The sequence below is a fragment of the Callorhinus ursinus genome, unplaced genomic scaffold (assembly GCF_003265705.2).
Source record: "Callorhinus ursinus isolate GAN/ISIS: 27379988/994484 unplaced genomic scaffold, GSC_fseal_2.0 scaffold7, whole genome shotgun sequence".
NCBI lineage: Eukaryota > Metazoa > Chordata > Mammalia > Carnivora > Otariidae > Callorhinus > Callorhinus ursinus.
Window position 1 is genome coordinate 6,602,368 of NW_027397069.1, and position 27,785 is coordinate 6,630,152.

General features: G+C 48.7%; 1 long non-coding RNA gene across 2 annotated transcripts in view; it reads left to right on the forward strand.

Annotated features, from left to right (window-relative positions):
• The window catches only part of LOC141373094 (uncharacterized), a 79,761-nt gene that overhangs the window by 782 nt on the left and 51,194 nt on the right, over window positions 1-27,785 (forward strand). Inside the window, exon 2 of one of the 2 annotated variants that reach the window (XR_012378731.1) lies at window positions 18,216-18,291. The exons of the other annotated variant lie outside the window; for it this stretch is intronic. This is a non-coding gene — a long non-coding RNA (uncharacterized lncRNA). The remainder of the gene's footprint in view (window positions 1-18,215; window positions 18,292-27,785) is intronic. 2 annotated transcript variants of the gene reach the window in all.

The following is a 27,785-nucleotide window of genomic DNA, read 5'->3' on the forward strand; positions in this document are numbered from 1 at the left end:
GTCCTGCAAAGAGAGCACAAAAGGAAAGCGTCCAGGCTCGTGCGTGTGTGCGGGCGGCGCTGAGGGCGACTGCGTGTGTGCGCACGTGTGTGTGTGTGCGCAGGATGTGCGTGAAATCACATCCATCTCAGCTGCCGGGGCGGGGAGGCGAGCGCCGGCAGGAGGTGCCGGCCTGGCGCGCGGAGGCAGCTCGCTGGGTGTCCAGGCTGCAAAAGCGCTTTAATTTGGGGACTGTAGCCCCGGGCGCGGCTCGGCGGCGGCCCGTAGATTACGAGCCGCGTGGTTAGAGAGGAGGGGGAGTTGCCTAAAGCCGGGCCGGAACCCGAGCGTGCGCAGCGACGCGAGCAACGGCTCCACGAGGAGTCCAGATTCCTTTCGAGTGTAACCACCTTCCCCGACAGGCCCCGGCGCCCGCCAAATACCGTGCGGACCTGACGGGTGTCGCCTCCCGGGCCAGAAACTGGGGGCGACGCGCCCCTGCGCCCCTGCCCCAGACCCAGTGTCCGCTCCAAGTGGGAGAAGTCCCTCCAGCACAGGAAGCGCTCGAATTCTGCGGGAGATCCCAGCTCAGGAAATGGCGAGGCCTGGGAGGGCCGGGGGAGAGGAGGGGTCACTGATGGGGATCCGATTCTCCCGGGAGCGGGCGAGTGGGGACAACTGCGAGGTTAGGAAAAGGCCCACGGGAATATACCCCACGACTGGGCTTCCAGAAGCCCTTGGTCCATGGGGGTCCTTGAGGTTACCCTCCCTAGGTGGGCCCCCGTGTATCTGTGTTTTTGAGAAGAAGGTCTTAAATTTCTCCACTGGTTTCTGTGGCCAGGCGTGTTTGATTCAGTGCAATATTTGGAGGGTAGTGAATGTGTGGAGGTGGTTGTTGCCTTGTTGGTGATCTTCCGACCTGTGGTTTCCTACAGACTCAATCAGTTGTTTGGAGTGTTTGTGCTCTATGGGCCCAGAGAGTGCGTCAGTGGGTGGCTGCTTGGTGACAGGGTTGGTCCTGTGGGGACTGGATTCAGCTGGCTGTGGTTGTGCTGCTGGGGCTGGCAGCTTAGCTTGTCAGGGACCCAGACATGGGCTCTCCTGAGGCCTCCAGTCTGTTGAGCCAAAACCCATGACAACTCCTTGTTTGGGCTCCTGGGAGAGTGTCTTAAGCCTCCAGCTTCCTCAGTCTCCCCTTTTCCTCCTTCTTCCCTAGGGTCTCACCATCCTAAACTCATTCTGTTCCTTTTTCCAGCCTCCTTTTTGTAAAGTTGACTCACTGGTCACTTGGCCCTCAACCCCCTGGGTCTTAGGCAGCCTAGTGCCTGCTGGACACAAGGATGAGAAAGAGGCAGGCGGTAGCTCAGATCCTGTCTCGGAGTAGGCCCCCTTGAATTGCAGAGGTCCTGCTGAGACCCCCAGCTGCTGCTGACCCACCCCGGATAGAATGAGACCCTGGGTCAGCCTGAAAAACAGGAAATGGATCCAGAGGAAAACTATCAACCCACAGGTCAGCAATCCTGGAGAAGCCCCTTTTAAATATGAAAGCACTTTGCAGCTTTGCATACTCTCCCTGCCCCTCAAGTGAGTCCATGCTGAAGTAGTTAAAACAGTCAAGCTTCCAGAAGAATTACAAGCAAAAGCAAATGTGTATGCACAAAGCAAAATACGATTTTTAAAAATTTATCTCCAAATACTGTAAACACAAATACTTTTTGGAGTTGACATGTTTCTGCTCTGGTATAATGAATACCTGTGCAGATTAAGTGTATATTTGATCAAATAAGTCTACACACACACACACATTATTATAGCACATTTAAATCCAACCTGGCAAATGATCAGGGCCGCCTACACATCTACCCATCCTGGACCCAACCAAATTTAGGGACAGCCTTGAAGGAAACAAAACTGAGAAAGACTGCATTTAAAATAAAATTAAAATGTAATTCACTCCTGAGTTCTTTCTCTACTTCTCCCCTTCCTACCCCCCACCTCCAACACTGTTTAATAAAATCATTTGGAGAAAGGAAGGCAAGTCAGGCAAGGATTTTATGAGCTGGCAGGGAATTTGGTGAAGTGGTTGATTTAGAAAATCTGGATGCTGGCTGCAAAATTTTCTTAGTGGTACTCAGATTATGCATCTCTCTCCCTGCTCCAAGTCCTAACGGCTTTTAACCCAGTAACTGGCTCACATCTCAGGCTCTGTGCTGGCTGCAATTGGGCTGCACCCTGGGGCCATCCCAGCCGAGGCGATCCCTCCATATTGGGAGCCCTGTGCTCTGTGTGCTCTTTTCCCCACCTCCTTCCAGTGGGGCTCCCCCTATAGGCTGTGTAGGACCCTTCTGGCAGGCTCCCCTATTTTGTATGTTTGGGGGTCCTTGCCGTTGGGCCCATCAGCCTGAAAATTTATAGGCACCATGCTCTGTTCTGCCCTCATCTCTATGGAGTACTCTTAACACGCTTCTCATACCAGCTGTGGGTTTCATCTTTCTGACCTGCAGGGAGAACCGGCACTGATGTGTTATAGATGCAAACTGGGCCAAAGTCTGTGTGAGGGGACCCAGGAGCTCTTGGCCGCCTGGTTCGGGTAATGGAGTATAAGGGAAATTCAAAGGAGGACCCAGGGAGACTTTTGATGAGAAGGATTATGCCAATGTTTTTCTCCTTTCAAGGGGAGAGGGTGAGGGTTTGACTGCTCTGGCCATTTTTTTTCTAAAGTTTTTTTTTTTTTTTAAGATTTTACTTATTTATTTGAGAGAGAGAGAGAGTGAGAGAGAGCACAAATGGTGGGGAGGGGCAGAGGGAGAGGGAGAAGCAGACTCCCCACCAAGGGAGAAGCCTGATGCGGGGCTCGATCCCAGGACCCTGAGATCATGACCTGAGCTGAAGGCAGATGCTTAACCGACTGAGCCACCTAAGGCGCCCCCTAAAGATTTTATTTTTAAGTAATCTCTACGCCCAACACGAGGCTTGAACTCACAGCCGCAAGATCAAGAGTCACATGCTCTACTGACCGAGCCAGACTGGCACCCCATGCTCTGGTCATTTCTTAAATAAATTGACCCCAAAGAACAAGTTAGCAAAACCTGTGGTCTGTGTCCAGTGTCTGTAGTGTTACTGAGAGAAACTTCTGGATAGGCGCCGGCCTCAGATTGGGCCACCCCTCTCTGCCTTCCACAGAAATGTACCTCGAAAAATCTCCAGCGTCTGTGGCCACAGGCAGGGAGACTGGAGCGTTGATTTTCTGAGATTTCTCCCACCTGAATGATGCCAGTTAGAGAGGAGCAGAGAAATTGCATCATGAAAAATGTCATTCTTGTTTCAAGTTCCTTTTTGAAAAAGGTTGGAATGGGGTTTTCATGGGAAGACTTCCCTGAGCTGCTTGGGTATCTGGGGAAGTGCAGATACAAAACCTCCCCTTTTCTCTCTCTCTTTTTAAAGATTTTATTTTTAAGGGGCGCCTGGGTGGCTCAGTTAAGTGTCTGCCTTCGGCTCAGGTCATGATCCCAGGGTCCTGGGATCGAGCCCCACATCAGGCTCCCTGCTCCGCGGGGAGTCTGCTTCTCCCTCTCCCTCTGCCTGCCGCTTCCCTCCCCCCGCCCCCGCTTGTGCTCGAATGCCCTCTCTCCCTCTCTCTCTCTCTCTCTGTCAAGTAAATAAATAATCTTTACACCCAACATGGGGCTCAAACTCACAACCTCGAGATGGGGAGTCGAATGTTGCATCCACTGAGCCAGCCAGGTGCCCCAACACTTGTCATTTTCTTAAGGATAAAGGAACCCTAGCATGGCTGGTTCAGCCTTGGGTGTCGCTGGCAGCTCCAGGGCCTGGGGACAGAGTTGCAGGCCCTGTGCAGAGTGATACAAGGCGGGGGGCGGGGGGGACGGGGGACGTGGAAGGCTGGAGAGAAGCCTCAAGTCCATCACTCACATGCTTTTCTCCTCCCATTTGAAAAATTCCGGTAAAATAAATATAACATGAAATTTACCATGTGAACTGTTTTTAAGTATATAGTTCTGTGACACTGAGTGCATTCCCTGTGTTGGGTACCCATCAGCAGCTCCCATCTCCAGAACTGTGTCATCTTCCCAAACAGACTGGGTACCCCCTTCCTCTAGGCACTGATAACCTCTGTTCTACTTTGTGTCTCCGTGAAATCTCACCGCTCTAGGCACCTCATGTAAGTGAAGCCATACAGTATGCGTCCTTCTGTGACTGGCTTTTCCCACTGAGCATAATGTCCTCAAGGTTCATCCATGTTGTAGCAGGTGTCAGATCTCCATTCCTTTTTATGGCTGAGTGATATTCCAGCACACAGATCTATGACATTTTATTTATCTGTTCATCTGTCAATGGACATTTGGGTTGTTTCCACCTTTTTGGCTGTTACAAGTAATGCTGCTGGGAACAGAGGTGTGCTTGCATGCTTTTATATGTTCATATATACCTATATAATACAGCTTTTTATGAACCGATGTAAAACACTTTAAACGAAAGGGGAACTTAGCCAATAATTTAAATATCACATTTCTCACTGGGATCTGGCTTTCCAAGGTCAACCAAGTGCAGCTGGAATTCAAGGGTGAGCCAGAGCATTGTGTATTCCCGTGTGCATGCGTGTGTGCGTGTGTGTCCAGCCCTACCCAGTACTGCTGCTTCAGAGGAACTATTAACACATTAATATTATCAATAGCAGGCAGTGCCTGAGCCATTAGGGATTTATGAAAACATCTGAAGCAAGTCGTTTCAAAGCGCTGATTTGTTTTATAGTCAGTATTACATTTTATGACAGGCTCTTTTACCAGCAAAATGAGCGTATAAGCGTCATACACAGCTCAGTCAACGGAAACTGGTACCCTGTCCTGCCCCGCCAGTTGGTGTTCCAGATCCTTTGGGAAGCTTGGGCAGTTTGCAGCCGGCTACTGACCCTTGGCCGAAGGGTCGGCCTCCCCTTACTTTCCTAGCTGTGTGCAAACGGTAGCCCCATCCCTTGTATGTGGTCTTCCTCAGACTTGGGGCAGAGTAAGAAAGGCAGCGTCCGGTAGACCAAGGCCAAACAGAGACGTTTTTCTGGCCACTTCTGCTTTCCTGTTTTTTTGTTTTTTTGTTTTTTTTCTTTCCTGATTTTCCCGAGCCTCACAGGGCAGATCCGTCTGGATCTGCATAGATAGTGTACGCATTGCACAGAAGGTGGTGCCTAAGGAAAGGGACAAACGGGTCACCCGGTGGAGGTGGGTGTGTGTCTCTCAGCTCCCCTCACACTCCCTCTGCATTCAGACCTCGGCTGAAGCCCACTCTGCAGTGAGGGCGGCCAGGTGGGGTGGAGTGAAAGGGCACACCTCCCCTCCTTCCACCTTTACCCCGAAGCTGGGACCTGTGGGTCCACTCCCACGGGACTCCTCTCTGGGAGGGAGATGGCTCTAGAAAGTTCCTTCCCAACATTCCTAGGAAGCAGGGTTTGTAATATTTTACAGCAGCTGTTTAACATTTCCCTACCTAGTTATTAAACACGAAAGGGAGTAAATTAAAATGGCAAAGTAAAATGAAATAAAGGGCGTCTTTTCTTTCTGTAAAGAGACAACACCTAATTAAGGAATATTTGAATCCCACAAAAATGCAGACTCTCATGGGTGACATAAAACTTCTTTTAAACCAGGAACAAAACGCAGAAAATTGGGGACAGGCCCAAGAGGTAGTCCTTTACAACACAAAGCTCCTTCCTCCTGGGACTTTTGACTTGTTTCTCCCTTCCTTTTTTTCCCCCTTCCACAGTCCTGGGGGAGGATTAAACTCAAAAGAGTCCTTTGAGCGAAGGTTTCTGGGCTGCGGCCAGCCACCCCCTCCTCGCTCCAGCAGAGCTGCTCTTCCCCCCCCCCCCCCGCCTGCCCTTACCCTCCCCTGGGCTTCTCAGCCCCCCCCCCCCCCGGCCCCCCCCCCCTCTTCTCTTTTTCCCCCTCCCCTGCTTTGGGTTTTTTTTTTTTCGGTTTTTTTTTTTTTTTTTTTGGTTTTTGCCACGCTTTCTCTAACTCCCCCATCTTTTCCAGGAGCTTTCTGAAAGGATGCCCCCCTCCAATCTCCCGTTTCCCTCAACATCCCCCAGCTGGGAGAATGGGATCTTCTTCCTTCCTCTTATCTTGTTCTTGATTAGATACCAGGAGCCTTGGCCTCTGTGTGTCATTCCACCCTAGGGCCCCAGTGCAGTCCTTCCCAGCCTGAGCCCCACCTTCTTCCACGGGCCGTGGTCTCATCATGACACCAGAAGCCCAGCTTTGGCCTCTGCTCTTGGCCACTGTTGAGTTGCCCTTAACTTAGGAACTCTGTCCGGTGCACCTGCCAGGAACGGAAGTCGGGAGTCGGGGAGTGCGCGGGGTGCTCAACCCCACCCAGGTGGGAGAAGCCGGCTACCCTCAGGCTGGGAAGCTGCCTCCTGTCTCCATTTTGCTCAGGTGGCCTTTCCAGGAGGACAGCCAAGGCTGGGAGCACTCTGGGGCTAGGACGGGGTTCTTCCTCTGGTTGCTGGTCTCCTTCGCTCTCCGAGGAGCTATTCTTTTAAGAGAGTATCATTCTTGCTGTTCAGTCCCCGTCCATGGGGCGAAAGAAAAGTAAGGACAGGGAGGCTAAAAATCGACGGACTGACATGTCTTGAAATGTCTGCAACTTAAAGAAATTCTCGGTCATACCGCCTCTCAAGTTTGACTTGGATGGCTTGCAAGTCCTGCAGAATTTTCCCCAACCTCACAATGCATAGGATGGAGCCAGAGGTTCCCAGATTCTTGCTCATTAGACTAAACAGTCACAGGAAATCAGTTTTTCCTTTCAAGAAATAAGGAGAGGCTATTTTGTTGGTATTTCCTTTTGGGGATGGATCCTGTGTCTGGCTCCGCCTTTGAAAAGAGTGGATGCAGATGCTCCGGACGGACGAGGGCCCGGACATGGCGTGTGACAGAAGCAGGGTGCACTTGTCCCTGACGCTGGTGTGGCCGTCTCTGCCTCCAGCTCTGGAGCCGGCCCCTTAGCTGCAGGCCTGCCTTCTCTCTTCTTCTCTGAACCATGCAGCTAGACAAAGTTCAAGTTCTTTAATTCTTCTACATTAAAATGCTTCGCATATATTTCTTTTTTAAAAAAGATTTTATTTATTTATTTTAGAGGGAGAGAGAGGGTGAGTGAGCAGGACTGGCAGAAGGAGAAGGAGAACAGTCTCCCCGCTGAGCAGGGAGCCCGGCATGGGACTCGATCCCAGGACCCTGGGATCATGACCTGAGACGAAGGCAGACGCTTAACCCACGAAGCCACCCAGGCGCCCCTGCATATGATATTTCTGACCAAAACCCTGGGTGGGGTTTTTAGGAAAAGACCACAGCGATAAAGCTGTCTGACATCTCTGTGGTATCTCCCTAACCCTCCCTAACCTTGCACAGGTCCTAACTCAGGTACCGCTCCTTGACAGGACGGAGGGCAGGCTCTGTCATTCTCATTTCAGGGGTGAGGGAATGGACTCACATGGCAGTAAGGGTAGAACCCAATGAGTTCAAGTCCCCCCCCCCTTTTTTTTAACCAAAGAATAATAGGAAAAAAAAAACTAGGAAGAAAGTGATATTGTGATTTAGTGACCAGCTCTCTCATGTTTTCTGATGTAATAGGATCAGCGGATGACCATGGTCCTTTCAGCGGCTCTCCTTCAAAAAAAAAAAAAAAACAACAAAAAACCATCCTTCTTTACACGGATGGTGGTGAACGGGGTAAAATGGACGTTCGCCCGACCCTATTCCTAGGCGACGCTCGTTCTGTGGGGCGTCTTCTCTGACGTACAACATAACCTTTCCACGGAGAAGGCCCTCACCGTCCTTCTCATTGAACTTCACCTTCTCTCAAAAGTCAGCCCTTCCACCATCCTGTGGAGTCCTGCGTGACCTCGCCTTCCGTGGAATACAGAAGTCCAGGCGGATAGTGTCCTCCGGAGCCATGCCCTTTACCTCATGTAACTCGCTTGAATCCACAGCAAGGCCCGGACACAGGTGCTTTCATTATGTCCGTGTTGTAGATGAGGGAACTGAAGCACAGAGAGAGAAAAAGTCCAGTTCAAGGACACACAGCTCGAAGTGGCGGAGCTAGGATTCGAGCCTCGCTAGTCTGGGCTCCAGAGTCCGTGCTCCTGACTCTTACACGAGGCTGCCTTTCGGCTCTTACCCGGCTAGGCATCTCTCTCTCTCTCTCTCTCTCTTTTTTCAAAAGATCTATTTATTTTCAGAGCGCCTGAGTGGGGGGAGGGGCAGAGGGAGAGGAAGAGAGAATCTCAAGCAGACTCCAAGCTGGGCGCAGAGCCTGACGTGGGGCTCGATCTCATGACACTAAGATCATGACCTGAGCCGAAACCAAGAATCAGTCGCTCAGCTGACTGAGCCACCCAGGCGCCCCTCCTGCTAGGCATCTCACATGGATTATCTCACAACTCAGTGAGTGCCGCTCCCCACATGAAGCCACACCATCTCCGTATAGCACGTGTACTGTTCTGCCTAAGGTGTGTAAAAACACGTTTTTATCCTTGTTAAGCAATTGTAAGCTGCTTGAGAGTGGTGACTATGGTAATAGGCTTTAAATGTCCTGAGCTCCCTATTGCTTATACAATACCTATTGCTTATACAATAGATACTCACACATATTTTTGCAATCAAGCCAAATCAACTGGAAAAATCATTTGTTCCCCAGGGGTTCATTGAGTACCAACTATGCAACAAGCACTTATTAGACCCTGGTAAGCAAGTCAGATAAAGATTTCTGCTATTAAGAAACTTAATTTTAGGGGCTCCTGGGTGGCTCAGTCGGTTAAGTGTCTGCCTTCGGCTCAGGTCATGGGATCGAGTCCCGCATCGGGCTCCCTGCTCTTTGGGGAGTCTGCTTCTCCTTCTGCCTCTCCCGCTCCCCCTGCTTGTGTTCCCTCTCTCTCTCTGTCAAATAAATAAATAAAATCTTAAAAAAATTAAAAATTAAAAAAAAGAAACTTAATCTTAGCGAGAGAAACATGTTAAACAGATAAAACAAGAAAACTACCAGGTAGCACATTTGGAAAATTAAAATAGGATACGATAGGGAGTGACAGGGGGGAGGTACTACTTGAGGATGGGGGATCAGAAAGGACTTCTCTGGGAAAACAAGATCTAAGGCAGGCTATGAATGACTAGAAGGAGTGAGACATGCAGAGAGTAGAGAAAGTTCTAGGCCAAGGGATTAGTTCATGCAAAGGCTCGGGGGCGGGAAGGAGATTGCTGTCCAATTTCTTTAACAATTTGTAGGATTTCCCAACTTCAGTACTTAGCTTGAGCTACCATGACAAATGACTATGGACTAGGTGGCTTAAACAACAGACATTTATTTATTTTTTTAAAGATTTTATTTATTTATTTGAGAGAGAGAGAGAGCAAAAGCACAAGCAGGGTGAATGGCAGAGGAAGAAGCAGGCTCCCCGCTGAGCAGGGAGCTAGACACGGGACTCAATCCCTGGACTCTGGGATCATGACCAGAGCTGAAGGTAGACGCTAAACCAGCTGAGCCACCCAAGTACCCCTGACATTTTTTTTAAAGATTTATTTATGTATGTATGTATTTATTTATTTATTTTAGAGAGAAAGAGAGCAGCGGTGGGGGGGGGCGCAGAGGGAGAGGGAGAGGATCCTCAAGCAGACTCCTCACTGAGCACAGAGCCCGATGCGGGGGTCGGTCCTGGGATCGTGACCTGAGCCGAAGGCAGCTGCTTAACCGACTGAGCCATCCGGGCATCCCAAATTGAAGTATTTGTATTTATCTACAAAGAGCACTAAGGTACGTGGCCTGGGTATCCGCAGTTAAGGCAGGTATCCTGGATGACCTATTCAAGGAAGTTCACCTAGTCCCATTACTGCAGCCTGTATCCTTTGCACACTGCTGGAGACCCCCCCCCCCCCAGAGTTCCCATATTGAGGCCGTATTCCCAGATCACACATCGTTCGGTTTGAGCGGAGGCAGCAAAAATGAGAACCCTGGCCACTTTTCCTCAGATGGCCCCCGAAGAGCTGCCGGTGAGCCACCTTGCTCTCTCAGATGCAACGAGCCAAAAAGTGAGAGAGTTTGATAAAAGCAGCACATCTCATCCCTCATTAACAGGAGGGAAGACGCAGAATCTGGCTGGAGGTAGGGGGAGGCTGGTGGTGGTGTCAATGGGAAGATAAGGGAGTCTCTTGATTGCTCACAGTTGCTCACTGGGGCTGGAGAGAGAGCCGAGTGGTAAGAGTGCAGGAGGAGATGGGAGAGGGGTGCAGAGTCATCTGAAGAGCGGGAAAGTGCAAAGCTAGGGAGTACGTTGGGGTTGATGGCCGGTGCCAAATGTCCACTTGCCGTTTGTCCCCTTGAATTAAAGTGACACCAGCCAGCAACAGTGAGTTTTTTTTTTAAAGATTTATTTATTTGAGAGAGCGAGAATGAGAGAGAGAGAGAGAGTACATGAGAGGGGGGAGGGTCAGAGGGAGAAGCAGGCTCCCTGCCGAGCAGGGAGCCCGATGTGGGACTCGATCCCAGGACTCTGGGATCATGACCTGAGCCGAAGGCAGTCGCTTAACCAACTGAGCCACCCAGGCGCCCAGTGAGTAGTTTTTTTTTAAACTGTATTGTGGTAAAATACACATGGCATGAAATTTACCAGGTTAACCATTTTCAAGCGCATAGTTCGGTGGCGTTAAGTACTTTCACACGGGTGTGCAACTGGCACCACCATCCTTCTCCAGATCCTTTCCACTGTCCCAAGCGGAGACTGTGCATCTATTAAACAGTAACGCCCCACCCTCGAAGCTCCTGGGACCTGCATGTTGGGGTGCAGACATGGTTGGGTACACAGCTGAGTTACGTCGGCTTGCTGAGGAGGAAGGAGGGTGCAGTTACAGGTGTCTGCGAGGTGCGGGTTACAGGGTCGGGCCACGTAACTCAGGCTGGGAGGGCGTGAGGAGGTGACCAATGGTGTCTTTGGAGTCCAAAAGATGGTGCTGTCGCCTTTCCTTGCTCGTGATGCCGTAGATGGCAGGAGTCAAAACTCATTTCAAATTTATTAATTAACATGGTTCCCTGTTGCTCTTGACATCCCTGAAGAAGGCTCTACACAAAAGTCCAAAGTAGCCACTTGAGGCCACCCTGCGTCACCTCCTCCCCATGCATGCCACAGGTGCCGAGGAAACATGCAGCCAATTAGGTAAGAGAAGACGCATATGGTGTTTATTTGGGGGAAGAGGTACATTTTCTATGAATAGCATAGCTATGTGAACAGACAGGCTGACAGATGATTCCACTTTATCTGATCACACAATATGGGCATCCACACTGTGTGAAAACCCCCAAAGCTTCAGGAACTTGCAAACGTCCTTCTTCCTTTCTGCATCTCAGTCCTGGCTTTTCCCTCCAAGACTGAAGTGGAGGTAGAAAGGCCCTTTCTCCAACGCTGTGGGCTTTCTGCTCTGACATTTCCTCAGACCTCACTTCTTTGGTGCTTTTCATATCCCGGGCTGTTTTCTGCATTATTGATGAAATCATCTCTTCTTTGCAATACACCGATTAATCCTTTCTGGTGATTGAGTTTTCTGATTTTGCCTATGTATTTATACTTTTGGCCTACAAATTTGGTTCCTGGAAGATGCAGTTGTGCTGTGTATACGGCTACACCTTAGAAGGGAACGTTGGTCTGGGCCATCCCCGCGGCACAGAGGCCCTTGACGAGGCAGAAAGACACAGGGGGCGGGTTTTTCCACAATGGGGGAAGCTGAAGGAGGTCACACTTTATATCATGGCATTGGATTAAGCGATTGATAGATAAACCTAATCTCACACGAATGACGTTTCCAGTGATACTTTAGAAGATATAGGTGGGCATCAGAATGGCACTGGAGTGACCGACCCCACAGCGCTACCTCGAATTTTGGATCAGCGATGTAGAACTTTCTGCAATAACGGCGATGTTCAATTGTCCAGTAGGGTCCTGTGCCTATTGAGCTCTTGAAACGTGGCTAGTGCAATCGAGGCGCTGACATTTTAATTTTATTTAATTTGAATTTAAATGGCCACGTGGGACTAGTAGGTACCATATTGGACAGTGGAGCTTGTAGTAAGTACCAACTTACTAATCAGTTACAAGCTTTTCAAATAATGTAACATCATTTTAATTAGATTTACTCGGTATCTAAGTGATCATGATTGTCTTTGGCTGTAGTAGGGCCACACAGGTGAGGGTTTATATTTCCCCCACAGCAGGAAGGACAGTGATGGGCAGTGAAGGACTGGACTGGTGGGTTGGACAGGCCTTGGGGAACTCTTTTCCTTCTGGCTTTGCTATCTTTGGGGTGTGACTTTCATCCTCAGGGTTGTGAGAAGGCTCTCTAGAACCAGCTCTGGGTCCTAGGCAGGAAGAAAGAAGATGGAAAAAGAGCAGAGGGCAAACAAAAAGCTTTGCAAATCAAAATGGTACAACTCCTGTGGCCCAGAAGTTGGCAAGCTAGAGCACAATTACTCATGCTAGTGCCCTTCAACCAGCAATCCCACTTCTAGAAATCTGTCCCGAGTGGTATCAGGCATAATACAAAATGACCCATGCAGAAGATTACTTACTGTGGCATAATTGGTGATTAAAAAAAACCAACAACCCTGGAAATAACGCAGGTGTCCATCAATAAGGGACTGTTTGGATAACTCATAGTATAGCCACACAATCAAATACTGTGCAGTAAAAAGAAAGAGGAAGCACTACCCATACAGCTATGGGGTGATCTCCAAGATTCAAGAATATGAAATAAAGAACAAGAACGGCATAGGCATCCATGTAGGTAGTGTTGGCATACGTCCTTTGATGCGCACGCGCCTGCTCATACTTGCAAGGGAGACACAGGGAAGAGAAACACTAATGACTAGAGAGGGACAAGGGAACAGGGCAGGGAGGCAAAGATGGAGGTGAGACAGCTCTGAATTTCATACTTTGTGACTTTCAAATCATGTAAATGCTTGCATTTCCAAAGCCTAACATAAAGAAGTGGTTGAAAGAAGAAGCGTCACCCAGACGTGTTCTCTTTCCGTTCCTTGGCTAGACTTGGGTCAAGCAGCCACAGCCAGCTGCCAGGGCGTGTGGGAGGTGAGTATTTTCCTGGGCAGGTGGTTCCTCCAAGCCTAATCTGGATTCGGTGAAAGGGAAGGAGGGGAGGGGACGAGACCTTGGGCAGCAGCATGCCAGGTCTGCCGTAGCTGCCCCAGGGCCAGGGCCTCTCGCCTGGGCCGCGACTGTCTGTGGCCGTGACGGCTTCGGGCCACCATTGCAGCTGTGCGGGCAGTCCACCCAACTCTGTGGCCAGGTAGCGGGCCCGTTTTCATCATCCTCTTTCTATACAGCAGGAAACCGAGTGTAAGGCGACTGAGCCACTCACACAAGGCAGCGAGTAGCAGAGGACAGAAGGGAGCCCCTTGGTCTGCTTCTGTGGCCCAAAGTCGAGCCCCTCCCGGCAGGCAGTGCCTCTGGTCACCACCAGCCGAATAATCCACCGTGACCTCACATGTTCTCTTGGAAAAAGTGATCTGAAAAGTAGCACGTTTAAAAGTATCTAACAAGGGGCGCCTGGGTGGCTCAGTCGGTGGCTAAGCGTCCGCCTTCAGCTCAGGTCATGATCCCGGGGTCTCGGATCGAGCCCCGGGTCAGGCTCTGCGCTCAGTGGGAAGTCTGCTTCTCCCCTCTGCCCCTTCCTCCACTCGTGCTCTCGCTCTTTCTCTCAAATAAATAGATAAAATCTTTAAAAAATAAAATAAAATAAAGCTCTGGTCCTGTAGCTACCGAGTTTGGTGGGGTGGACAGGTAAGGAGAGGGCATTTTGACAGGGAGAAGGCCGTTTTCTTTGATCACCACGCATGGAGATTACATGTACCATGTGTGATAGAGTTTGTGCAGATACGGTTAGTCCGTCAGCATTAGGTATGAATTATGTGACTTGCGGAACATCTGGGTCTGTACTGTTTTCTCTTTAACAGAGGAGACCTCCTCTAAGTATTTAAAATAGCACAGAAGCACCTTTTGGTACATTCTCCTTTGTTTTATGAAGCATCCCAGAGATTCAGAAACGAAGACAGATTGGGGGGGGGGCGGTGGCAGGCTCCTAAGCAGGACTTGAAAAGTGCATTTTTTTTGTCCTCGGAGAGTTTTAAATACAGTATATTGAAGAACTGTCAGGGAGATAACAGAAACGAGAGACTTTTGATATTTAGTTTGAGACAAAGCATAGAAACATGAGATTCCAATATAATGAAGGGAGGGATTTCAAAAGAGCAAGTGGGCCACATTTCCCGGTTTTACTGTCACATATCAAACAAAGCCCAACTTACAAAACTGCCGCCAGTCTTGCTGTCTCGCTCCGCCAGGGGACCTCGCCCGCGAGCGCCAGGAGGCCTTCGCAGGCCCCTTTACCTTTTGGTGTCTTCGGTCCCTCACTCAGGGGGACTTAGCCTCACTCAGACATGGTCAAGGGTAATTTCTGTATCCTGAAGCTGGTTTGTGTGCCTGGTATGCCAAACTATCTTTGACAATATTGAGTCCTACTCACACTCGTCTTCTACGTGAGCGAGGTGATGGAGACGCTGGCACGCGAGCAGGGCGAAGAGTTCAAGTCCATGCGAAGAGTAAGATTCTGTCAGATCACAGGGAACTAACTCATGGTTCAGCGAGGGAGGGCTGTATGCAGATGAACGGTGTGAGCCACACGAAAACAAGCTGATTTTTTTTTTAATTTTTAAAAATTCATTTATTTGACAGAGAGAGAGAGAGAGAGTCAGCAAGAGCGGGAACACAGGCAGGGGGAGTGGGAGAGGGAGAAGCAGGCTTCCCGCGGAGGAGGGAGCCCGATGCGGGGCTCGATCCCAGGACCCTGAGATCATGACCTGACGCTTAACGACTGAGCCACCCAGGCGCCCCACAAGCTGATCTTTCTAACACAGTATTTGCAAAGTGCTCTGGGAACACTGAAGGTGGGACAATTCTCTGACATCACGAAAGCTTGAGGAGGTGACTCTCGGCTGGGTCTTAAAGGATGAATAGGAACGGAAGCAGGCAAGAATAAGGCGAATGTCTCAGGCAGCAGGAACATTCATGAAAACCCACAGGGTTGTAAGTGGACTGTTGGGTTTGATGTTCCAGGGGGAGGAGGGTTGGGAGCTAGTAGGGGTAATGAGGCTGGGAAATAAATTAGAGTTTGACGATGAAGGACACTTACAGGTTAAAATGTAAAACTAAGGTCAGGGATGTGTAGTTGCACAACTCTGGGGGGCGCTATTGGTAGCCTAGCCTGTGTGAATGGTGCTGTAGTGTTAGGGCATGCATAGACTGTGTGACTGTACCCATTGGCTCAGTTAATGTCTCATTGAGAGATTACTTCTGGAAGGTACACTGACAACTCTACTTTTTTTTTTTTTTTTTTTTAAGTAGGCGCCACGCTCAGCGTGGAGCCCAGTGTGGGGCTGGAGCTCACGACTGTGTGATCAAGACCTGAGCTTAGATCAAGAGTCTGACTTAGCTGACTGGGCCACCCAGGTGCCCCTTATCTAACTTAATTCTTTAACTACCCCGCGAGGTAAATTCTATTTCCATTCCCACTGAGAGATGAGGACACTGAAGCACACACAGAGGTTAGCTTGGGTTAGGACAAAGTGGTGGAAGTGGGATTTCATCCAGGCCACTTGCTTCGGAGTGCAAGGCAGGGTGCCTCCCAACTTTGTCCCAGATGGCACTCATCGGCAGTGACCTTTTATGACACAATAGGGTAAATGCCACAGCTGCTCGGAACCTGAAGGGCCTTGGTCCAGGGACTCCTGTGTCCTAGGCTGTGCCCTGGCCACCCTGATGGCTGAGGGGGTGCTCAGGGTCTTGGCACATCTGTGACTCGTTTCCACAGCACACCTGGAGGCCAGGTGGACGTCAACCCTAGGGGATACACTTGAGGTCACTTTTCAGCTAAATTCTGGTTACATTACAATTAAGCTCTCAAATGGGGTGCAGGAAGAAAAATCCTTACTTTAGGGCTCTGGATATTTGATTCTCTGTTTTGTAGTTTTTTTGTAGGTCAAGGGACAGAAGGATTGTGAAAAAAACTCACGGGCTCTGGGGGCACACGCGCGGGGCCTGTCACGTGACCGCGGCCGGCGTAGTTGCGGCTCTGCGGCTCCGTTTCTTTATAGTTAAAAAGGCTAGAATGAAAAGACACTTCATAGATTTGTTGTATTAAATGCGGTAGCTTACGAGGCGCCTGGGTGGTGCAGTCAGGCGCCTTACTCTTGGTTTCAGCTAGGGTCGTGATGTCAGGGTGGTGGGATTGAGCCCCGAGACAGGCTCTGCGCGCAGCACGGGGTCGGCTTGAGATTCCCTCTCCCTCTCCCTCTAGCCCTTCCCCACCCCACTCTCTCTCTAAAATAAATAAATAAATCTTTTTTTTTCTCCCTCCATCATTTATTTATATGGTGCTACTAAGAGTCAAAGCTCTAAATTACACAGCAGGGGCGCCTGGGTGGCTCAGTCGTTAGGCGTCTGCCTTCAGCTCAGGTCACGGTCCCGGGGTCCTGGGATGGAGCGCCGCATCGGGCTCCCTGCTCCGCGGGAAGCCGGCCTCTCTCTCTCCCGCTCCCCCTGCTTGTGTTCCCTCTCTCGCTGTGCCTCTCTCTGTCAAGTAAATAAATAAAATCTTTAAAAATAAATAAATTACACAGCAATTGATGAGTCCAGTGCACATGGATAGTTATCGCAGATTGGCCCTGCTATAGTTGTTGAAATCACATAAATGTTTTTTTTAATTTAATTTTATTATGTTATGTTAATCACCATACATTACATCATGAGTTTTTGATGCAGCGTTCCCTGATTCATTGTCTGCGTATAACACCCAGTGCTCCATGCAGTACGCGCCCTCCTTAATACCCATCACCAGGCTAACCCATCCCCCCACCCCCCTCCCCTCTAGAACCCTCAGTTTGTTTCTCAGAGTCCATAGTCTCTCATGGTTCGTCACCCCCTCCAATTTCCCCCCCTTCATCTTTCCCTTCCTACTATTATCTTTTTTTTTTTAACATATAATGTCTTATTTGTTTCAGAGGTACAGGTCTGTGATTCAACAGTCTTACATAATTCACAGCGCTCACCATAGCACATACCTTCCCCAGTGTCTATCACCCAGCCACCCCATCCCTTATAAATCTTTAAAAATAAATAAATGAGTAAATGCATAAATGCAGTAGTTGATATAAAGCAGCTGGGATGGTCCCCCAGTAAGTGCCACCCTCTGTGTCTCCTTGCTCCCCTTCTCCCGTGGATACTCCTGCCAGGGCATCCCAGTGATGCCATGCTGGAAGGCCCTGGTTTGGGGACAGCCAGACAATAGCCATCTGTCAGGAAAGCCACTGCCAGTGACACGACCCTTTATTTTTTTTTAAAGATTTTATTTATTTATTTGAGAGAAAGAGTGAGAGAGAGAGAAAGAGAGAGAGGGAACACAAGCAGGGGGAGTGGGAGAGGGAGAAGCAGGCTTCCCGCGGAGCAGGGAGCCTGATGCGGGGCTCGATGCGGGTCCTGGGATCGTGACCTGAGCCGAAGGGCAGATGCTTAACCAACTGAGCCACCCAGGCGCCCCTCAGCTTCACCATTTTTAAGTGTACATTTCACTAGTGTTAAGTACATTCACATTGTTGTGAAACAGATCTCCTGATCTTTCTACCTTGTAATCTGAAACTACCCCCCCGCCCCGCCCCATTGAACAGCAACCCCCTGGCCTCTGGGCCCTGAGCCCCTGGCTACCACCTTAATCATTTAATGTTTCAGAGGGCAGTTCAGTTTCCTAACAAGATGAACATTCTGCCCTGCTAGTCTAGCCGGTTGCTTTTGAAATTAGGACTACGTTAAACACTCCCATGTTACAGGCTGGTCAGAGTTACTGTGTCTTTTAACAAAGATTAGCATTCAGAAGAGATGAAGATCAGCGATACCACTCGAAGACACATATACCTCACATACCATCCAGATCTTTTTTTTTTTTTTTAAGTAGGCTCTATGCCCAACATGGAGCTCAAACTCATGACCCTGACATCAAGAGTCATATGCTCTCCCGACTGAGCCAGGCAGGTGCCCATACCACCCAGATCTTTTTTATCCTAATAGTTGATTTATGCCACATTCACCCAGTGATCTGAAAGGACCCTCGGTTTTGCAGGGTCCCTAAAAGGTGTGTTACTGACGTCCTCACGCTGATTAGGTCAAGTCTGAATGGACGACTCGCTGCTGGAAGGGTAAGTCAGTGAATAGCACAAACATCTTCCTCAATGTTGGAAGACAGTCATACCCCCTGCCCACTACACCATGGGGGACCAGACCTGTGAAATTCTCGGGGAATGAAAATAACATGGTATCTCTGCTAGAGTCAGTCCCTTGCCCTAAGAAGGGGCTCATGCATGCTAATCAATAAAAAATAAAACAACTTGGGGGGAGCAAGAAGGAGAATCCTAAGGAGTGACAGCCAAGGGGTGTTTTTCAGACTCTGCAAAATCAGGTTTGTATTGTTCACTATGGTCTGTATGGTTCTGGCCCATTCATAACATATCAACAATAAAAGGCCCCTTTTCCCAAATAAATTGCTCTGGGAAATAGAAGTCAGCCCACAACAACTGAGTCACTGGGAAGAGGCCTCTCAGGTCTGGTTGCGTGTCACCGTCTCTGCCTTGTTTGGGCGTTATCAGGGAGTGAGGTGCCATGTTATTTTTCCACGGTGTGTGTGCTTGTGTGAATGTGTGTGCATGGTGAGGTGTGTGTTTGCTTTTCTTCTACAGGTGGGAGCTTCCGACATGCTTTGCTGGCAGTAACAACATTGCGGCTGCCCCAGTGTCCCTTTTTTGTTAATGTGTTTTCTGAGCTGGTGCGTTGCCGGGCCCTTGTCCAGAAGATAAGAATCTGCTTTCCTTGGCTGTCCCTGCCTCTTTCTGGAGCCAGAAGCAGCATTTGTCTTTCTGCTGGTGCGCTCTTACTCATGTTGTCCGGTGAGCGTTTTCTGGACCCCCACACCCTGATGGTAGACTTTGGCTTCGCTTCCAAGAAAGCCTCCCTCTTCCCCGTTCAGTGAGCTTCCCTGTTTTGTTGCCACTCCTCGTCAAGCTCCTGCCTCCTTTCCCTCTCTACTTCCCATCCGATCTCTGTGACTTTCGTTTCTTCCTTTTGGCTCCCCTGTTCGTGGTATAAATTCGCGACCTGGGCAGACACTTGGATGTTTTTCGGTGACCACAAGTCCGTGCATCCCTGCCTCTGCTTGGTCCTTTCTGTGCCCACCTAAGGACAATTAATAATAAATCAGTGAAATGTGTTTCAATGAATCTCTTGCTTTAAATTCTTGGAGACAGCTCTGAGGGAGGTGGAGGAAGGGGCAGCCCTTCAAACAGCTTTGTGTTGATTGGTGTCTATAAATAGTCAACGGGGTTGGAACTAAGGCAAGGGGGAAGGCTTTAAGGAAATATGGAGACATGAGGCTCAGCATATTCTTAGTTACCCTGGGTCAGTACAGGACTTGAATGTCCCCTGGGTATACAGCTGCCAGAGCAAATAGGGGATGTCAGTGGGGGAACCTGAGAAAGAGGGGACAAGACCCAGTCCAAGACAGCAAGTGTTGAGTGTTTGCTGGGAGACTGTGGGGTAGACAGGACCGGGAAGCACGTCAGTTTTCCTAGTTTTTGTCCATCAGAAAAAAATACGGGCTGCAACTAAAACATGGCATGGGGAGGGAGAAGCCTCTTTAGTGATGAACTTCTCAGGAAGACCCAAAGCAACACTTAGGCTCCAACCACAGGCCCAAGGGAGGGCCAGGAGAGGATGAGAAGAGTGAGCTGGCGTTGGCCCAGGGGGAGGGGGACGGACGGACGGACGGACCTGCGGACAGCTGGGCACAGCCCTGCCCTGGTGTGGTCAGCGGGAGATCGCAACAGAAAGTCCTTCACGAAGCCCGTTGAATTCTTCCAAAGTTTCCCACTTCCACCCTTCTGCAAAATCCGATTCATATCTCTCCGTGTCACATTCTCTCCAGCTTATCACTAGTTATTAGTCTGGTAATTCATGCTTTCATTTGACCAGCGTTGCTATAAAGGGCCACATCCATGACCTCCGGCTGACTTTGTGGGATAGAAACAGGTGTGAACAAGCCATTCATTCTTCTCATTCTACTGGCTTGGGGAGGAGGCAGGCTCTGGTGGGTTCTGACAGATGGACTTAAGATGTGGGGGTGCCCGGCTGGCTCAGTTGGTGGAATGTGCGACTCGATCTCGGAATTGTGGGTTTGAGCCCCACAATGGGTGTAGAGATTACTTAAAAATAAAATCTTAAAAAAAAAAAAAGATGTCCACGAGGAATGGAATGTCATGCGTAGGTGCATTTCGGAAGTGAAGATTATGGTAATCACTGTTCCAGGGGAATGGAATTGTGTGCACTTGATGTAGCATATAATACTTTATTTGTATAATACTTGTTAATCATATCCAGTCCAGTAGCTTCTGCGGAATGAAACATCCCAAACACTATGGCTGATGATCCCTACATACTGCTGCCCTGTAATTTATGGAATACGTGGGAACATGTTCTTAATGGTGTTCCACGTGAGGTGGGAGTGTTTTCGGAGGTCTGACTGGGGACTCAAAGTCTGGTGGTGCCCTCACACCTTCAAGCCTCAGACGGTTCTCTGTTTCTTCTCCTGGCGGAGGTTCTGATGCAGCTGGGGGTGGGGATCTTGGTGAGAAAGTGTGTTCTGAAGCAGCAAGTGTTGAGCTTCCTTTTGATTCCACACTCTTTTAGGAGCTGGGTTAGTTTAGTTAGCCAAGGTGAATTCGCGGTTACCCCTCTGCGCGTGTGGACAAACACCAAGTTCATTATTTTCTGTTGAAAATATACTATTATGATTAATACCTACGTTAGTTAGGTGCTTATTATATACCAGGCTTTATACACACATATGCCAAGTGCTTTCTACGGTAGTCTCATTCATTCCTGAAAACAGACCCACTAGGGAGGAATCCTATTGTTATTCCCATTTTACGAATGAGGAAACAGAGGCTTAAGGTTACATGGCTTGGTTATAGAAGAAGTGGCAGAGGCAGTTCTGTCTGATTCCAAAGCTCACACTCCAACCTACAAACGAGACTGCCCCTCACTTCAAGTCTTGGGGTCTGAGCGATTTGTTTTCACGTCTAGTAGGGTCCCAGGACCACGATCTCCTTATCCGTCTCACGTCTGCTCCCCAGACACCGGCCCTGCTCCTCTTTTGCTCGGACTTAATGATGCTGGGTGACTGCAAGGACATCCGGCAGCCTCCCCCTGGTCAGCTCCCCAGTCCGAACCAAATGGTGAGCTCAAGCCCGTTGGGGTGTCATTTCCTCACCCCTCCACAAGTAACTCAGTTGTTTCTGCTTGTCAGACGCTTCTGTTTCCTCGCTAAGCCCGTGTTAGTCATCGGGATATGTCAGGATGTGAATGCATTTACCGTGTTCCAACAGCTGCCGGGCTGCAAACACTAGGCCCACACATGGCAGAAACGAGCGGGGCGGGCGGTGGGGGGAGCCGACAGCCAGGATCCCTGAGATTCTGTCCCTGAGACCAGAGAGCAGATGCTGCGGGAGAAACCAGTGCTCTGATACTCAGGAGCCATCTGCCCCCATTCGGCTCCCACCCTGGCCAAGGGATGAGACATTCTGTGTGCAGCGAGGAGATGGCCCTGCAAAAACTGTCCTCTGCGAGGTGTGGTTCTTCCCCACTTGGAACGGAGCCCATCTGTCCAGCAGCGACTGAAATAACACTGGGCAGCCAGCAAAGGAGTGTCCATTGTCACATGCACATTTGGAACGCAGGTAGTCTGCATGGGCCCCTGTGATTCAAGTCAAAACAGCCTCTTCGGTGACGGGGAGGTAGGGAGCGAAAGTGGCGGTTGTGATTCCAACAACCAGAAGCATTGTTTTTCTAAGAATTTCCGCCAGGGGCCATTGAGGACTCTGTGTGCGGCACCTACGGGAGATGTCGAAATTTAGGCAGCTATCAGATTCCAAATTAAACACCCAGGTGCTGCAGGCGTGCTGGAGAGGCAGCCTGGTCATACGGATCTGTATTTGGGAAAGACCAGAATTTGATTGTATTTGATGCTCTTTAATGGAAACCCTCCTCACAGGCTTTCCCAAGATCATGAATTAGACGCTGGGGTTTAAAGCTCACAGGCCACTGGAGCTCAGAAAAGAGTCTGCTTTGAACCTCTGGTCTCAGAATTTCCTAGATTGGGCTATTACGATGTGGTCACATGGGGTTTTTTTTTTTTTTTTTTTTTTTTTACTGTTTTTACACACAGTGGGACCTTTAGCTTACATCTGGCTTGCTGCGAGCACCCGTCAGACTGTAGCAAACATTTTCTCCTTTCCCTAAATAATGACTTTAATATCACCGAGGGAGAGAATCAAGATGGTGTTATCCAGGACTGAGACTTATAAAAGACTTCTCAGAGGGCTGCCTGGGTGGCTTAGTTGGTTAATCGTCTGACTCTTGATTTGGCTCAGGTCATGATCAAATGGGTCCTGGGATTAAGCCCCATGTTGGGTTCTGTGCTCAGCAGGGAGTCTGCTTGAGATTCTCTCTCCATCTGCCCCTCCCTCTGCTCTGTTTCTCTCTCTCTCTCAGATAAGTATTTATCTGAGAGAGAGAGAGAGAGCATGAGCAGAGGGAGGGGCAGAGGGAGAGGGAGAAGGTTTACTTCTGGGGCTTGGGACGCTGGCCTTTGAGCACAAGCCCGGGCCACAGACAGCCAAAGGCCAAGCCATTGCGAGGTCACCGAGTCAAAGCTGAGGGTGGACAGTGGGGAGATGAGCACCATCCAGGGCTCGGGCACCAGGGATGCAGAGCTGAGGCCTGTGCTTTGCTGTCAGGGTCCGGGTGAAGCAAGCCAGAGCAAGTTAAGGTCCCAGATGAGTAAGAGTGCTCTATAGTGTGCATGGATACAGCAGGTGGGGTTCTAGGGATGGCAGGAAGGAGGTTGATTTTTTTTATTTTGTTTTGGTAAAATATACGTGACATACAATTTTCTACATGAAAGATTTTAAAGAATATGGTTCAGTGACATTAAGAACATTTACATTGAAAAAAAAAAAAAGAATATTCACATTGTTGTGTGGTCATCACCGCCATCCGTCTCCAGAACTTTTTCATCTTCCCCGCTCAACTGAAACTCTATATACATAAAACAGTAGTACCTCATTTCCCCCAGCCCCTGGCAACCACCATTCCACGTTCTGTCTCTATGAACTTGACTCCTCTAGGTGTACCGCATAGAAGAGGGATCATAGAGTTTGTGTCCTTTTGTGACTGGCTTATTTCACGGAACATAATGTCCTTAAGGTTCATCCCTGCTGTAGCACGCGTCAGAATGTCCTTCCTCTTTAGGGCTGAGTAATATCCCATGTGTGCAAACACCGCATTTGGTTTATCTATTCATCTGTCAGTGGACATTTGGGTTGTTTCCACCTTTCAGTGATTGTGAATAATGCCATGAGGGACATGGGTGTACCATCATCTATTAGAGTCTCTGCTTTCAATTTGTTGAGGTACATCCCCAGAAGTGGAAGTGCTGGGTCATATGGTAATTTTTTTTAAAGATTTTATTTATTTTTTGACAGAGCCAGCGAGAGAGGGAGAGCACAAGCAAGGGGAGTAGGGGAGGGAGAAGCAGGCTTCCCGCTGAGCAGGGAGCCCGATGCGGGGCTCGATCCCAGGACCCTGGGATCATGACCTGAGCCGAAGGCAGACGCTTAACGACTGAGCTACCCAGGTGCCCCTCATTTGGTAATTCTTTCTTTCTTCTTTCTTTCTTTCTTTCTTTCTTTCTTTCTTTCTTTCTTTCTTTCTTTTCTTTTCTTTTCTTTCTTTTCTTTCTCTCTTTCCTTCCTTCCTTCCTTTCTTTCCTCTCTCTTTCTTTCTTCTTATTTTTTTTTTTTTAGAGAGGGAGGTAGGGGCAGAGGGAAAGGGAGAGAGAGAATCTTTAGCAGGCTCCACGCCCAGTGCGGAGCCTGACTCGGGGCTTGATCTCACGACCGGAGCTGAAACCAAGGGTCGGAGGCTTAACCGACTGAGCCACCCAGGCACCCAGAGGAGGCACCGATTTTAAAGGCATCTTTAGAATCAGTCTCTAAACAAAAGGCATGATTAGCACAATGCATGGCACATGCTGAATGTTCAATAGCCTATGATAATAGCAATGTCCCTCCTTTAAGGAACTAGCAATTTAAGTGTGTAGGACCAGGTGGTTTGAGTTTCCTAGGTTCTGTGCTCCCTCTAGGGCCGTATTTGGAGACAGGTGGTAACTGTGACATGGATTTCATGGGCCCCAACATGTCCACCTGGCCCCAGAGGTGGTCTGTACCAGGTTGGCATGGTGCCTAACAACCCCAGTGGGAAACCTACCTGTTAACATGATGCGCACAGTGGCTGGCTGTCGCCTCGCACAGAGTCCTGGGAAGGGGGCCGGGGTACGCGTGTTTGGGAAAGGCTGGGAGAAGAGCTGAAGCTGGAGACAGGCAGCCTGGGATGGAAGGAAGCCCAGGGGAGGCACATTGTTAGGGGCCAGCACTTCTGTTCTTGGGTCAGTGGCTGCAATATGGAGAAATGTCGCCACTCGTGTCAGAATTCTTGTGTGGGTTTATACTGTTTTGCACAATTCCCATTCACTCCGTGATCCCTCAGAGGCTCTGTCTCCCATTCACCTTCTTTCTGTCCCATCCTGAATGCACCCAGGCACACGTCTCTACTTCCTAGCTTCCTCCCACTTCTTTAGGAATTAGTACCTGCAATTTTACCACCAGGAGCTTTACTAGAAAATTGAAAAGGCTTGATTCATCCTTGTTCTAGATGGCAAGTAGCTCCAGGCTAAATGTGCTAAGGGGGATTTGAGAATAAAGCCCGGATTCTAGAAAGTCCACGTAGTCATTCTCTCCACTTTTTTTTTTTAAGATTTTATTTATTTATTTGACAGAGAGAGACACAGCGAGAGAGGGAACACAAGCAGGGGGAGTGGGAGAGGGAGAAGCAGGCTTCCCGCCGAGCAGGGAGCCCGATGCGGGGCTCCATCCCGGGACTCTGGGATCATGACCGGAGCCGAAGGCAGATGCTTAACGACTGAGCCACCCAGGCGCCCCCCACTTATTTATCTTATTGTGCATTTATGTTTTAAGAGAGAAAAGAAATATGAGAAAATGAAAGGCCCCCAGCCAGGGTTCTAGGCAGACGCTTCATGATTGCTGATTTCATGCTCTAGCCATTGCGTTGCACGTTTCCCTATCACTTCTTCCCTATGAGACTGTTGGGGATTTGCAGACTGATCCTCCTGAGGCTTTGAAAGTCCTGTGTCGAGAAACGTATTAGGTTAGTATCAAGTAGAAAGCACATATTTACTTAGAGATGGTCAAACCACAGAAGTATAGATGAGGGACACCTGGCTGGCTCAATTGGTGGAGTACGTGACTCTTGATCTCCAGGTTGTGAGTTCGAGCCCCATGCTGGGTGTAGAGATTACCTAAAAAATAAAATCCATAGTAGTGCCTGGGTGGCTCAGTTGGTTAAGTGTCTGGCTCTTGATTTCTGCTCAGGTCGTGATCTCAGGGTTGTGAGACTGAGCCCTGCTTTAGGCTCCGTGCTGGGTGTGGAGCCTGCTGAAGATTCTCTCTCTCCCTCTGCCTCCACCCCTCCCCTCCACGTTCTCTCTCTCTCTAAAAATAAATAAATCCTTCTAATAAAAAATAATTAAAATCTTTTTAAAAAGAAGTAAAATGAAAGCAGCTTTAGCTATTAGATTGAGAGACTGAGCAAAAGGAAAATGAAAAGATGTTAAAACATACTTTGAACTCTTGAGTAAGTGAAAAAATACAAAAGGAAAAGGAAAGTTTCATTACCATTATATCTTTAGCAACCAAAAGTAAGAGAAAATTGGGGCACCTGGGTGGCTCAGTCAGTTAAGTTTTGGCTCAGGTGGTGATCTCATGGGTAAGATCGTGGAATCAGCCCAGCATGGGGCTCTGTGCTCAGCGGGGAGTCTGCTTTATGATTCTCTCTCTCTGCTCCTCCCCCCATTCGCTACCATGTGCATGTTCTCTCCAAAATAAATAAATAAATCTTAAAAAAAAAAGAGTAAGCAGGGCACCTGGGTGGCTCAGTCAGTTAAGCATCTGCCTTCAGCTCAGGTCATGATCCCAGGGTCCTGGGATCGAGCCCCGTGTCGGGCTCCCTGCTCGGCGGGAGCCTGCTTCTCCCTCTCCTCCCTGCTCGTGCTCTTTCTCGCTATCTCTGTCGCTCTTTCTCAAATAAATAAACAAAATCTTAGAAAAATAAAATAAAATAAAGTAAGAAAATGGAAACAGACATCACCATGAATGAAGTTCAAGTGGCTCCTGTTGACAAAATAAGAAATATTGTTAATCATCAGTATCACACAAATTTGAGGTCCCTGGGATATCTGGATATCTCAATCAAGTTAAATTGGCATGATCTACATTGTAGATGATTTGAGTAAGAGTCGGATTTTGGGGTGTGCTTAATGTTTCATTTATTTATAATCACCCTGCAGATGTCTACAGTATGCCCCCACTCCCAACTGTGTTCATCTCTCCCTTCAAAAGCTGGAGCGCACTTAAGGTTAGTGAATAATAACCAGTAAATCCTCTGTTGTAATGGATGCAGACGGGAGTGCAGCATTTCTTTTTCTGTCAACTCAGCAAACATTTTTTAAAAACAATATTTAATTTTTTTTGCAACTTGAAAATCTACATTATTTTATTCTAAAAAAGGAAGTGTAATATTGTCTATATTTATTTTATTTTGGGGACCCCATCACATAGTTTTTTCTAACTCCAGATATTGGCTAAAAAAGTCCCTTTTAAAATGACGGCTAGTGATTTTTCAGGCATTTTTTCAAATACATCTCATTTCTAAAATACATCGAAAAGTGATAGGATGGCTTTCTTAAAGGATTTGCCACAGATTATATCCTTCAAGTAAAGTGATCCTGAATTCAGTCTGGTTGTCAGTTTCATTAAGAAGGAAGTGGCTCATCTCGTATGAATATTCTTCGGCAACATTCTGTAATGCTGACAGTAATGCTTTCTAGGAGCACCCAGATGGGGGACCTTTCTAACTGCAGCTGGAAAGAGTATAAGAAGAATTAATTTGTTATTTCAGAGTGTGGTGGTAGGTTTCAAGAAAAGACTTCTTTGTGGGTCTGTGGTTTTTCTTGGACAGCAAAAGTGAAATCTGCGGACCTAGGGGCTTGGTGACAGTGACAGGTTTAGCAGACTCTCCCAGTGCCACCCCGAAAGGAGAGCAACACCCATATTCTTGACCTTCCATTCCTTATTTTATGCCACATAACCTCCTGGTTAGTAACACTGTAGTTATATATTTAAGAAACATGTGCTTAGGGTGCCCTGGTGGCTCAGTTAAGCGTCTGCCTTCGGCTCAGGTCATGATCCCAGGGTCCTGGGATCGAGCCCCGCATCGGGCTCCCTGCTCAGCAGGGGGTCTGCTTCTCCCTTTCCCTTTGCCTCTCCCCTTGCTTGTGCTCTCTCTCTTAAATGAATAAATAAAATCTTAAAAAAAAAATAAGGCCCTGGAGATGAGGAAAGAGATGCAGAAAGCAAAGATGGTAGATGGGATAAAAGTGAAGAAAGAGTTTAGGGGCACCTGGTCGGCTCAGTCAGTGGAGCATGTGATTTTTGATCTCAGGGTCATA